Raw genomic sequence first — 13296 nt, forward strand, 5'->3', positions numbered from 1 at the left:
CTTATGTAATTGTGATCATGATCACACACCTGCTTCAGACCTTTCAGTTAATTTCCAACCACCTACAGCAGTGTCTCTCAACTGTGGTTGCCCACCAGAATACCTGGGGAATTTAAAGTTGTGATGCCCAGCTCCTATTCCAGACCAATTAAATTAGAACCTCTGGGAGAAGGACCTGGTATTTTTCAAAGTCTTCCAGATGGTTCCAGTGTAAAACACAGTCTGAGAATCACTGATCTAGGAACTTCAGTCTCCTTAGTGTGGTCTACAAATGCCTAGATGTTTGGGCTCCTGGCTACCTGTGTAAAGGACATCTTGTCTCTTCTCCCTAGAGCTCAGCATCCTGACTTCATTCTGTGCCTCAGCTGTATTTCAATGGCTTCATCACTCTGAGGCCTTGGCGCAGGCTCTTCCTTCTGCCAGAATGCTGGTTCTAGCAGCTCTTCATGTAGATGACTCACTAGCATTCTTCAGGTCTCAACCAAATGCCTCCTCTTCTAAGAGAACTACTTTGGCCACCTCATGTGATGTCATGTTCAGTGTCATTCTCTCTTACTATCTGGTTTATCTCTTTGGAAGCATGTTTTACTGTCTTGGTTATATATTATTGACTTGTGTGTTCTTGGTCTTATCCCACTTTAATGAAGGATCCAGAGAGCCCAGAGACCATGCTATTATTCACTACCATACCCCCTTTGTCTGTAAGAGGGTCTGGTTCAATACACATTGCTTGAATAAATGAATGAAGGAGAAAGAATGAACTCAAAGGGTTTAAGTGATTAATGCTCAACCCTGTAATTGTATTCAAGTATTTTGACTCCACTGTTCTGAATCCAGGTTCATTGATTTTTTCCAATACAATCTAGCCATTTCTGCTTTCACTCTATTCACACGTTTAAACCAACAAGGTTGGACGAGATGTACTGTTCCTAATAAGGAACATGGGAGTTGGTGACTTGGGGTTCACCTTCTGTGACGTGGCAAGGAGTAGGCGAGTGGGCACGGTACAAAACCAGCTGTGTAACTAGCATCACCTCCAGTCCAATTTAAATGAAGTTAGTAAATTATGCCTCCAGACCTTAAACCCTTTATTTCACCATGCTGGAGAAAGGAAAAGGAATGCTCAGAGAAGTAATTTCTTTGCTCAGGTATTTCATTAAAAACAGAATGGAAGGGGCCCCTGTGGGAGAACATGGCGCCTGATATGATAGTGGGAGACACGTTCTTGCAGAATGGAATAATCAAATAGTGGTTCACCTACCCCATTTGGTTCTCACCATGATCAATAATGGAGGGCCACAAGCGGGTGAACTCCAGCCCACAGTGTGCCCTGGAGGAGACAGAGTGCCAGACCAGCCCTCTGCCAGCCGAAGCAATAACACCAGCATTAGTAACAAGTCTCACCTTTGTCAACTCTCTGGGGGGTAGCTATTGTGTGTGTGTGTGTGTGTTTGTGTGTGTAAGGAGGTAATCTTAATATTTTTCTCCTTCTCCGTTGTTTCTGACAATGGAAATGCACCTGCTGATAATATTTTATTGGCTTAACATGTGCAATAGAGTCAGCTTTTGCCCGTTTGCCACCACAATAAAACAACCTCATCCAGTATCAGTAACACAGAAGGTTAAGTCTGGGCAGCTGTGGCTGAGGGTTGCCTATCAGCATTTACCTAACTAGCATTTGTTCTTAAATGATTGAGGGACAGGGGTGCAGAGCTTTCAATAACTACATTTTATTTGAATCTTGTTATTCCAAGAACAAAGCAAGAGCTCTTGTTTCCATTTGAGAGAAGAGGAATCTGAAAGGAAGGTCATGTACTTTGTTTAAGATCCTTTGGTTACTGAGTCACAGAGCTGGAGAGTTCAAACCTAGGCAGAGCACAATTTGTAATGCATAGTAGACTCAAGGGGCCTCTGTGGGTGCTAATAGCAATTATAATGATAATACTGATATAATTAATATTAACACTAATATTTATTATTAATATTAGCACCTGATAAATGTAAGTATGTGCCAACACTCTAAGTGTATTACACATATAATTTTATTTAAATCTCATACACAATAAGTTATTAATTTTCACCACAACCTCATCAAGTAGGAACTATTACTTTCTCTTTACAGATAAAAGTACCAAGTTTCAGAAAGTTTAATGGCTTCTCTATAATAGTCTAAAAGTGGCAGAGCTGTAATTCAAACACACATCTTTCAGCCTCTTTTTGCTCTTCCCAGTACCCCATGCAAACCACACCAGATAGCACTAGGCTTCGCACAGCAACAATAATGAACCCAGAGGTGTGAAACCTGGTTTGGCTACTAAGTCATGGTGGGACCTTCGGATGAGTCTTCTCTCCTTTTCAATGGGCTGCAGGGCTGACCAGCGCCTGTTCCATCTCGATTCGTCCTGCAGCGTTTGCTCCCACTGCACACAAACGAGGACAGAACACACAAAGCCACCATCTGGTAAGGACTCCAGCTGAACTCCTTCAGATGCAAAATCACCCGGTTTAAACATTAATGCTGAAAGGAACTTTCCTCTTTGGACCCAAGTCTCAGGAAGATAAAGCAGGGACTGCTGGTTCAGGACGGGCAGGAGATGCTCTCACGTCCTTTTGCGATTGCTCCAGGAATAGGAGCAAGAGGCTCATTGCCTCACCTCATGCACTGCTCACAAGGGGCTTTGGAAAAAAAGAAAAAAAAAATCACCTGGAGCTGAAAACATAATTACACGAGCTTGAAAATGAGGTAAAGACCAAATTAAAGCAGGAAGCCTTAGGCATAAATACAAATGGATCATGGTCTGCAAATCCCTCGTGGCAGCAAGTTTAAAAAAAAAAAAAGTAAGAGAGATCCCCTTGATATTAAAGTAGAAGTTGAAAACAGTAACATGCGGCAGGTAGCACAGAGGTGGAATCCCGGGGCTTTCGCGTTCCGGCTGGGGCTCCGAGTAGGCATGATCATGGTGACAGTGGACGCACCAGCCGCTGTGCTGGGCTTCGTCTCCCTGTAAGTCACTCAGCCCCAGAGACGGGTGTTGTCGCGACTCCCACCTCACAGACGGACCAACGGACTGCAGTGCTAAAATCTCCTCCGGAACCTACAGCCAGGATTCGCCGTCACGGTGTCCTCGTCCCGAGCTTTGCTCTCCACCAGTGTGATAGAATGTGTGGGGCAGAGCTTAAGAGCAGCCCCGGTCCCTGGCTCTGTTCCCGACCAGGGAAATCCTCTCCATTCAAGGGATAAGACAAGGTGTTCAAATCCAGCGGCCACCTTTGCCGTCTTGACTCTCTCTGCTGCTTTTCTCAGCCCCGCGCTAACTACTGCCTCTGTCCCGTTTCTTAATCCGCGCCCCCCCCACCGTCAAAGTCATTGTTTTCTCTCCCCATTAGCTGTGACATGCATTTCTTCCACTGTACTCAAACTCCTTTATTTGGTTATTGATCACTTGTTGATTGACTGATTGGTTGGTTGGCTGAGTCCTGAGTCCTCAAATATCTCCTAAGGCGGGTACTTCGATCCTAAACTCTGTCAAGGTGCCTTGCTGTAGAGAGAGCAGTTGGGACGGAGGGTGAGGGTGTGAAGCGATGGGCAGGAAACCCCTCAGGCAGCGCTCGGGCGCAGGAAGACAATGTGTCAGGCAGACGTACCTCAGCTGACAGAGGAGGGGGTTGCAGTTGAACTATCTGGAGGGGCTGAGAAAAAACACAGAAGGAACCCGAACACTCACACGGCGGGGACAATAGGTCCCCTAGAGGTGATGCTGGAGGAGAGGGGCTCTTCAGTCTCGCCTAGGCTAGCGCGCATGGGAGGTCAGGGTGCGCCAACTCTGCAGTATACGAAAAGCCCCAGGGGACTGGTAGAGAAAGGGTAACATCGGGCTCGTAACTTCATGAGCCATGGAGTCTTAGATGGCCTTCTGGGTGATGTCGGGAACCTGAGCTGTTCACAGGCTCCGAAAGGGATTTCACATCAGGCGCTCTGAGCTGCCGCGGGCAGTCCGCTAGCAGTCACTGACGCGTGCATACAAACGCACGTGCACACACACCACGGAAACAGACAAATGCGTAGTCCCAAGTTTATGACGCACTCCTCATGGAGCGTGTTTCAGAAGGCTTCCCCTCTCCTCCCCAGCGTAGTTTCTGCACCGTGTCCCTGGGTGAGAGAGTCTGCTTTTCTGGAACCCCTGGAAATGCTGACACGAAGGGTAAGCACACGTAGGTCAAAATCATAGTAAGAGGTTTCATGAACAACAACAACCTAATAAATGCTCGTTGTGTCGGAGAACTTGATGCCGAAGTCTGCCCTCAGACTCAGTTGCTCAAGCCCAGTCCCCTCTTCTGCCTCATGGGGCTTCATTTCTCTCCTGGTGGCAGGGCCCATGTCCATGTCTACCTTTCTACCTCTGGTGCTGCCCTAGAAATCAGTTCATACTGAGTCGTTAAAAGTGCCACAGTTTGAGCCATCCCTGCTTCTCAACACAGATGCTGGCTTTGCCTCCTCAGCTAATTAACCAGCCTCAAATCTTTTGAATTTTTCCTCTCCTAGGTGTCCACCTACCACATAGCAGCTATTGCCTGACTGCTCACTCATCATCCAATAAAAGCTTAGCTAAATTAATTATTCATGCACGTAGTTGGTGTTTCTTGAGCACCTACTAGCCACCCAGCTGTGTTCCAAGCACCACGCGCCTTGCAACAGAAAGGCAGAGGTAAAGCTCCTGCTCAGAGAGAACCTGGGAAGGCCGTCATTTAAAAAAATAAATAAATAAATGAGCGAATGCCTCACACTATGAAGTGTTTTAAAAAGAAACGTGAGGGTCACGGGAATAGGAATATCACAGAGGTGATAGTGTCCGTGAGTCTTAGGAACCGGAAAATTCGGGACATAACATCCTCAAAAGGCTGAGTCAAGAAAGGACTTGGCACTTTCATGAAATGTCCTGTCCAGGTGAGAGTAGTGAGAGAGGAGAGGAGTAGTATCAGACTACGCGGGAAAAGCAAGGTGGGTTAGGTGACCTGGCACCTTATAGCTATGGATGGTGCCTTCCAATGTAACACGAAATGAAATGGAAAGCCAATGGGGGGTTTAAGCAAAAAAGTGAATGATTTGTTAAGAAGGATGCCTATTGTGTGGCTATAACACATTTTTCATCCATTCATTCGTTGATAGATGTTTTGGTTGTTTCTGTCGTTGACTATTGTGAATAGTGCTACCATGGACATCCGTAGACAATCTTTTGTTTGAATACGAATTTTCGGTTATTTTGGATATATACCCGAGAGTGACATTGCTGGGTTAATTAAATAGCTTCTTAAGGAATTGCGGCAATGGCTACACCATTTTCCATTCCCACATCTGTGTAAGAGGGTTCTAACATCCTCTGCATGTTACAAAGTGGATGAAACTTGAACATATTATGCAAAGTGGAAAAATGTCAGACACAAAAGGCCATGTATTGTACGACTCCATTTATGTGAAATCTCCAAGATAGGCAAGGAGTCTGAAGGCATGTTAGTAGTTGCCAGGGGATGGAGGAGAGAAGAAATGGGGAGTGACTGCCGGCAGGTGCAAGGTTTCCTTTTGGGGTGATGACCTGGAGCTCTAAGTTCTAGAATTAGACAGTGGTGATAGTGGTTGCACAATATTGTGGATGCATCTAATGCCGTTAAATTGTACTCAAAATGGTGAAAATGGTAAATTTTATAGTATATGTATTTTACTACAATTTAAAAAAATGGATACCTCACAATTGCATGGAGCATTAATTAGGGGGTAGATGTGAGGAAGGCTGCATGGAGATGGCTTCAGTAGTCTGCATAAGGGACCGTGGAGGCTCCGAAGAGGAGGGAGGCCATGGGACCCTGCAAAGACAAATGGAATTCCATTCTTTGATGCCTTGTTGTTCCTTCTTAATGCAACCTCTTTTTCTGGTTCCCATCAATTTACTCGTTGTACCCACTTATTCATCCCTATGTCTCTCCTCCCACTGAACCCTCTATTCTATCAGAGGCATCTGTATCTTATTACATTTGTTAAATAAATAAAATAAATCAGTAGCATCAGATAGTTTAAGGTTGTATGTGCAGACCTGCTGAGTGGCTCTCCTCATTACATCTTCCTCCCCATTTTCCTAGCCCAGCCAACCTGGGGTCCTGGGCTGCACGGAAGGAAAAAGGCCCTGAAATCAATACAGTATTTAACGGGAAGGCGCTGAAGCGTGGCCAGTCCAGAAGCAATCTGCTGACTCAAAGCATCGGGAGGGCTTCTCAGGCCTGGCTGCCGCCTGCCCAAGCCGTGGTGGAAGCCCCAGAAAGACAAATTGCAGTCATCAATCCCAGGGAAGAAAGACTTGCATCCTATGTCCTGTATCAGCAGGAGGGAGAAAGAGTTGCATCCTGGTAGCTCTGTTTCTGAGATGGTAATGAGGATCCTTCCGAAACTAGATGACAGTAGACTCGAAAGCAAGTCGGAAATCACCCGGTTTCCTGTTAGCAGCCTGACTTTATATGCTGCGGGGTCAGCATGGGCCAGGCCTGTTGGCGTGACTTTGTGGAGAAGGTGCTCTGATCCCATTAATATGGACTCTGCCTCCTTCGACCCTAACACGAATAAGCATGCTGCCATCCACTGTGCACAAAGATCAGGGACAAGGAGGAACGCTCAGTCATGAAAAATAAACACAACAGGCTTGTGCGAACATCATTCACTATATTCTCTTCTCATAGAAGACAATCCTGTGTCTTATAATCCAATTATAGTGGAGCCTGGTGTTGGACATCATTACATTTCTTTATTGAAAGAAAAACAAATTTATAGGCATCCCTGAGTAGAAAACAAAGTGGCAAGGAGGTTAAGACTATGGCCTCTGAAGTCACAAAAACCCAAGTTCAGCTATTGGCTCTCCATCTTCTAGGTGAATGACCTTGTTGAAGAGAGTCTTAAAGCCTCAGGCTCCTTCTCTGGAAAATGGACATAAAATGGACATAATCATATTGACTTCATAAAGCTACTGGGGAGTTTATGATACATGCGTGTTAAGATCTATGATGTGGCTTGGGTGCTGGTGAAGGACTTGCACGATAATACAACAGATATGTAGAGCAAATATTCAATACTGTTCAACTGTCATCATTATTGGAATCATCGCTTTAGGCAAAAGCAGAAAATTCTTTTGCTACACCGACCTATCTCACCTAGGATTGTGGCAGCAAATGTCCACAACTATAAATGACCTACTTACTTTTTCTTAACCTTTGCATCACCAGAACCCACTTTCAATACTGATCAGGAGCCCTGGTTTGAATCTAAGCTGTATTTATCCCTGTTCTAGTGGGAAAGCACCTCTCTGAGCCCTGGAGAAGAAGCCACCCAGAGGAGAGAAAAGTGAGGTCCACCCATGGGACGCTGTGGGAGCAGAAGAGAAAGGAGATTTGGGGGAAGCTCAGTGCCTGTCACCCAAAAGCTCTTTGATCCTTTGCACATGTCCCCACCCAAGGGAGAAGGTGCTTTTCCAAGACTCTTATCAAAGACATGCTGAGATGTTCTCCCTCCATCTGGATCTCTTTGCTCTAGAAAGCTCTGATGACTGTCGTTGGCATGATGACCTGTGGGCTTGTGATCAATGGTAGGTGCCAGTAGGAGGTTGGAAACCACTTTACTAAGGTGAAGGGCTTTAAAGAAAGCATTTGCTGCAAGTAAAACCTAAAGGCTAGGACAAGTGAAAGAACGTTTATACCCATGTGATTCATAACGAGTCCAAACTGAAAATATCTCAATGTCGGTCAACAGGAGAATGATCCATGTGTTCTGTGATTTCCTTTTTACGACGTTCAAAAATAAGCCTAACTAGCTGATGGGTTTCCATATGAGAATAGTGCTTGCTTTGTAACGGGAGTGACTGAAAGGACGTATAGAAAACGTCACTGGAAGGTTCTATTTCCTGATGCAAGTGGTGGTTACACAGGTGTTTTCATTTTGCAAAACTTCTTTGAGCTCTAAATGTATGATTCATGCACCTTTCTGTATATATATATGATTCCTCTAAGAAAATATTTCACTTACGTCTAAAGCACTGGCTTCCCAAAGACCCCAGGAGGCTTTGAGTGGATTCAGGACACATGGCTTCAACAGACATGGGCAAAGGTGAGTCCAGACAGGGACCAGCGCCCTTAGCACCCCCCGCTGGTGGTTTTTCCAGCGGCTATAGCAGGATAGGATGGCAGCAGTATCTCATTCACAGAAACCAGAACCCTGGAAGATTTTACATGAGCTGAATAAATCGCCTGGTGAAGCCCACAGCTATAGACATCCCTCATTTAAAGATTCCCAGAAATTATTTAGGGAGGTCCTGGAACACCCTGAGTTTCCTACACGGTGGGTTAGCGCACACAGAAAAAAATGCCACATTAGAAAGTGGCCATGACCTTGCTTTCATCCACAGGCAGGTGATAGCTAAGAAACGTATTTTGAAATCTTTTGTGATGACTTCATCACAAATGGATGTAAGAAACTTCTGGAAAATAAAGGCACAGGCCGTGTTCATTCCCCTTTCCAGATCATGTGAAATCCAAGTCATTGAAAGATAATAAAATAATTTCTTCAAATTTAATATTATTAAATAATCTAAATTTCTGAGCTATGGGCACTTTTGCTTCTGGGTGAAAATTATTGAAGCGAAAATGTCTTTCCTGCACCAAGAATATTACTATAATATTAATGACTATCAAAAAATGAAAAATGATTCACTCATGCACCTCTGTGCCAATGAATAAGACTGTTGTCTTTAAACATCAATCAGTGGGCATATGTTAAAGTTTGTAACCACTCCTACTTCACTGAATATGGATATTTTCCCAAAACCTTGATGTTATAAATATCACTACAAAGCCGTGTTTGTGCATAGTTTATTTTTCCCTCTCTTTTTGGAATATCTCCAACAAGATATTGGAATTAATCCTCTAAGTAGAATTACTAAGTCTATAGACCTGGGCATGTTTAAGGCCTGTGACAAAATAATTCCTAAGCTTTTCCTTATAAGAACTTTACATTTTACTTTCCAAGTTTACTTTTCCCTTCTTCTTTTGTTTTATGTTGTTGTTGTTGTTTATTTTGGATTTGTGTTGCAAGGTTATTTGGGAAGAGGTCAGAAAACTTTGGCTTCATGTCCAACTTTGGCTTAAGTGAGCACTTCAGATTGACAGGGAGAGGTTGTTCTATGGAAGGCAGACTTTATGGTTTCAAGCTTAGCCAGGCTCTCAAGATAAGAACAGCCACATGCAGGACCCTCTCAATATTTCTAAACCAACTGAAATCAGACTTCATATTCAAATCCTATCTGACTGAATTACTTCCAATCTAAAATGGCTTTGAAATTTTTCATATTAATGGATTTGGATATAAAAAGTAATAAGAGAAATCTATAGACCTATATAATTTTAAAGTTTTATGTGTGTGAACCTGGAAAATATTAGAAACGTATCTCAGGCTGGTGAATAATATTCGCAATTTAAGAAGATCTATGATGTGGTCTGGGTGCCGGGGAAGGATTTGTCCAAGAGCACAACCATTTTCTTGAAGGGCGCAAGAAGGAGTTTAAGGCAGGGAGCATACTGCCGCAGACAAAAGAGAAAAAGAAAGGATGCAAGCGTCGAACTGTCCCTATTTCCTTCGAGTAGGATGCTTCAGACCTGTACTCCTCTTCCCACGCATGTCATACTGCACTCTCCAACCCTCAGATTTTCATGATTTGTTCCCCCAGAAGTTTTCAAATGATTTATTCAGATGACATTGATGAAGTAGGAATTGAAAAGGAAATCATTATGAGTAAAAAAGAAAAAAAAAAAGAACGGTTGTTAAGGGTTCAGGCGTTTCTGTGATTAAGGATAAAGTAAGGCTCTGAGCTCCCTGGCATCCAAAATAAAGAAGGAAATGTGGTCTATTTCTTGTGACATTAGACATCCTCCAGATTCTATAACTGAATCAGAAAGAAACTTGATTTCTGAGTAAAAACTTCTTTTCTGGGCCATTTATGCAAGGGGCATAGGGTAATATGAAGGTCAATATTAACTGCCAAAATTTTACTGCAAATGCAGAAGTTAAATTCATTGAGCTTTTAGCACAACCTTCAATTAAAGTTAGAGGATTGGCTGCCATCCAAGTCAGCGGTGGCAATTGTGTGAGGACAAGGATGATATATTTCAGGTGTGTAATAAAAGTACCACAAAGACCTGTATCACATTCAGGTTTCCAGAGAATGACCCTTTAGCTCAGGGTCCATCGAGACAAAGGTTTGGTGTCGAGACAAGGTCAGCATGACATTTAGAAATCAGAGTTTCACAAAACTGATTAAACATCAGAATCACTTGTGGACATTTTTTTTTTCTTTTTTACACACTGAATCAGAGGAACTGGGATAGTATTCAGGAATGTGTGTTTTTATTTTCTGATTTTGGGGTTTTTGTATTGTTTTGTTTTTCTGTTTTTTGTTTTTTAACTCACTCTCCAGATGAGTCAACAGCAGACAATTTGGGTCAACATTTGAAAACGAAGGATTTTCTGAAGACCTTTTCTCTCTTCGGGCCTTTGGCAGGAGCCATGTGGCAAAGGTCAGGAGACTGGACCCCTGAAGAATATCTACCACGCGGGTCACCTTATGTGGAAGATAAAAGGTGAAGCCTTCATCTTAAAAGCTGTATATAGGACCATAATGGTTTGGGGAAGAAAGAACAAGAGCCCGGACCATGAGTCCATCCTGGCAGGCCCACCTCTAGCATTCAAGGAACCCAGATAGTCCCTGCAATGCGTGAGGGCCCATTACAATCATTCTTCTAACATGGCAATGCCTGTCTGCCCTGGCAAATTTTGATAAATGCAATGCCAAGCTGAGCAGTGTGCAACCACCGCAAGGATTATTAATCAAAGAAGGGGCCAGTAGATCTCTTGGGTACTTCTGTAGCAAGGGAAAAATAATCACATGTCTGATTTCTTCAAATGACCACATTCTTTGGTTCATTTTTTTTTTTTTTAACCTAACAATCCGGCTGTCTGCCATTTAATAGTTAGAATGGTATCACCAGCTAGTGTGTAAAAAGCTGTCCCCTGGAGGCCTATTCCTGATTTGTACTCTCTCCAGGTCCCTGAAACACTAAATAAATAAAAGTGAATGGCTTTTAATGAAAGCCTTAGCCTCCTTGGTTTAGGTTTTAATTGTGTGACAGTCAAAGATACACACATGCATCGCATCCTGAGCTGTTTATTGGAATTACAAACCCTCAGCCTAAATGTCAAGCTATGCCACAGAGAAAAGTGAACAGCTCAGTTTATTAATGGCACGTTCAGTGGTTGGTCCCATCATTCACAGCGATGGGGACTCCAGCTTGCTCAAGCTCTAAGCTTCCAGTACAGATCAACATGATCACAGTGTTGACTTAGAGCAGATAGAAACCCAAGACACGAGAACAGATTGATGCGACCCTTTTGCAGGCTCTGAGTCATTTGCATGCAGAAACTTGAAACATAAAGACAAGAGACGTCTGTGTTGGCTTGGATTAAAGATTTTCCAGGTTTTGCCTGGTTTGGATCTGTTCACTACAGATTTGACATTTAATGAGAAAAGTATGAACCTTCTTTTTCTCATCAGAAAGTGGCCATCACATCACCTGCCTCTGTAGGGTTACTATGAAGTTTTGATATCACATATTTTAGTATCTACTGAACACATAATTGGTTGCCAAAACAATGGCTACTAGTTTAATTGGTAGAAAAATTCTTTAAATATATAAGGCATGGTCTAATTTAAGTTGAATAGTTAATTCTTTCAGTTTGGAAATTCAAGCCAGACATTTATGTTAAAGACACATACAGATGAAGGTCTATGATGTACATAAAATGGTACAGTTGGAAGTTCAGTACCAAGTCAGATGGGACATCTTATAATGCTGACTCCATACTCCTACTGGTACCCTTGAATCAGAGCAGGTCTGCCTAGATCAAAAGCAGGAGTCACTTTTCCAGTTCTTGTTGTCATGTCATTAAGGTAACAAAATGCTAAAGGGACAGGAATCCATGGAGAAAGAACAGTGCCAGGAGCCAACCATGGGCCTTGTGGCATCTTACTCTAATGCTACCGTGCTGGACATTACTAGCTTGTGGCATGTTCTTCTCTGTGGAAAGACAGCAAAGAAAAAAATTGACTAAAAGAAAAAACCTTAGGTCAAGAAATAACTTCAACCCCATAGGCATCTCAGTGTTTACAAATCCCTTAATATTTTCATCCCGAGGAATGGAATAATTAATACAGGAAAAAACAAGCAGCCAAATAAAGATGGGTATCTTCTTGTTTTTTTTTTTTAATTCCTCAAGGACAATTCATTTTCATTGATCTGCTATTTACAGACTGAAAAGCTTTGCTTTATATGGTTCTAGAACACATCCCCTGTAGATTTCATCTCCCCCTGAGTGTCAAAATGTGGGAACCCATTTACCATGAGGAAGAAGAGATACTTGGCTGTTACCAGTAAATTAATAGCAGCTGCTAAAAATGACTCCATTAAGTGATTGTCAAATAAATTTTATCAGTTTTGAAATGGAAGCAGTGAAGGGTTATCTGGATGCCTTGAGGTTCCCAATACACCTTGGTGACCTACAGTTGACTCTCCTTTTATTATGGCAGGGGAGGAATAGGAAGGTCTGAAATGAAAGCAGCATATGCTAATGGACCACCAAGAATGGTCCATCAGCTCTCTACCATAAGCACTTGCCTCAGACCTGGACATCATATCCTTGGGGACCCAAAGACATCTGTGAGCTAACGTACTGGGAGCATAGCATTCGCCGGCCCTGTGTATAGTCCATGCATAGTTCATGCCTCACAACATTCCTCTCCCAATTTACAGATGAGAAAACAGATTTAGAGAGATTGGGTGATTTGCCTAAAGGCACCTAGCCAGTGAATAACAAAACCGAGGACTGAGCCTAACTTAGTCCCAACTTCATTCTGCCTCCCTATGCGCCACTGTTGGGATGTAAATGCCATTCAGGGAGTGAGAAATCTCTATTCACTCCTATAACCTCATCATCCAGCAGTGGACCTGGTTCAAAGCATGTATTCAGTAAATATCTGGTGGGGGCTAACATCAAGGACAGCTGACGTCAAGAAGACTGGCAACCTTAAACCCACATCTCTTTGCCTCTATTTATACCCAACACCAGACTGGGCATTCTTCATATATTCTCCCCCCCCCCACCCCCCGGAGCTTATACTGATTTCACCATATGATTTTAGCTTTCTTTGCTCGCTG

Source organism: Enhydra lutris, unplaced genomic scaffold (assembly GCF_002288905.1).
Source record: "Enhydra lutris kenyoni isolate GAN:26980312 unplaced genomic scaffold, ASM228890v2 scaffoldscaffold30, whole genome shotgun sequence".
Taxonomy (NCBI): Eukaryota; Metazoa; Chordata; class Mammalia; order Carnivora; family Mustelidae; genus Enhydra; species Enhydra lutris.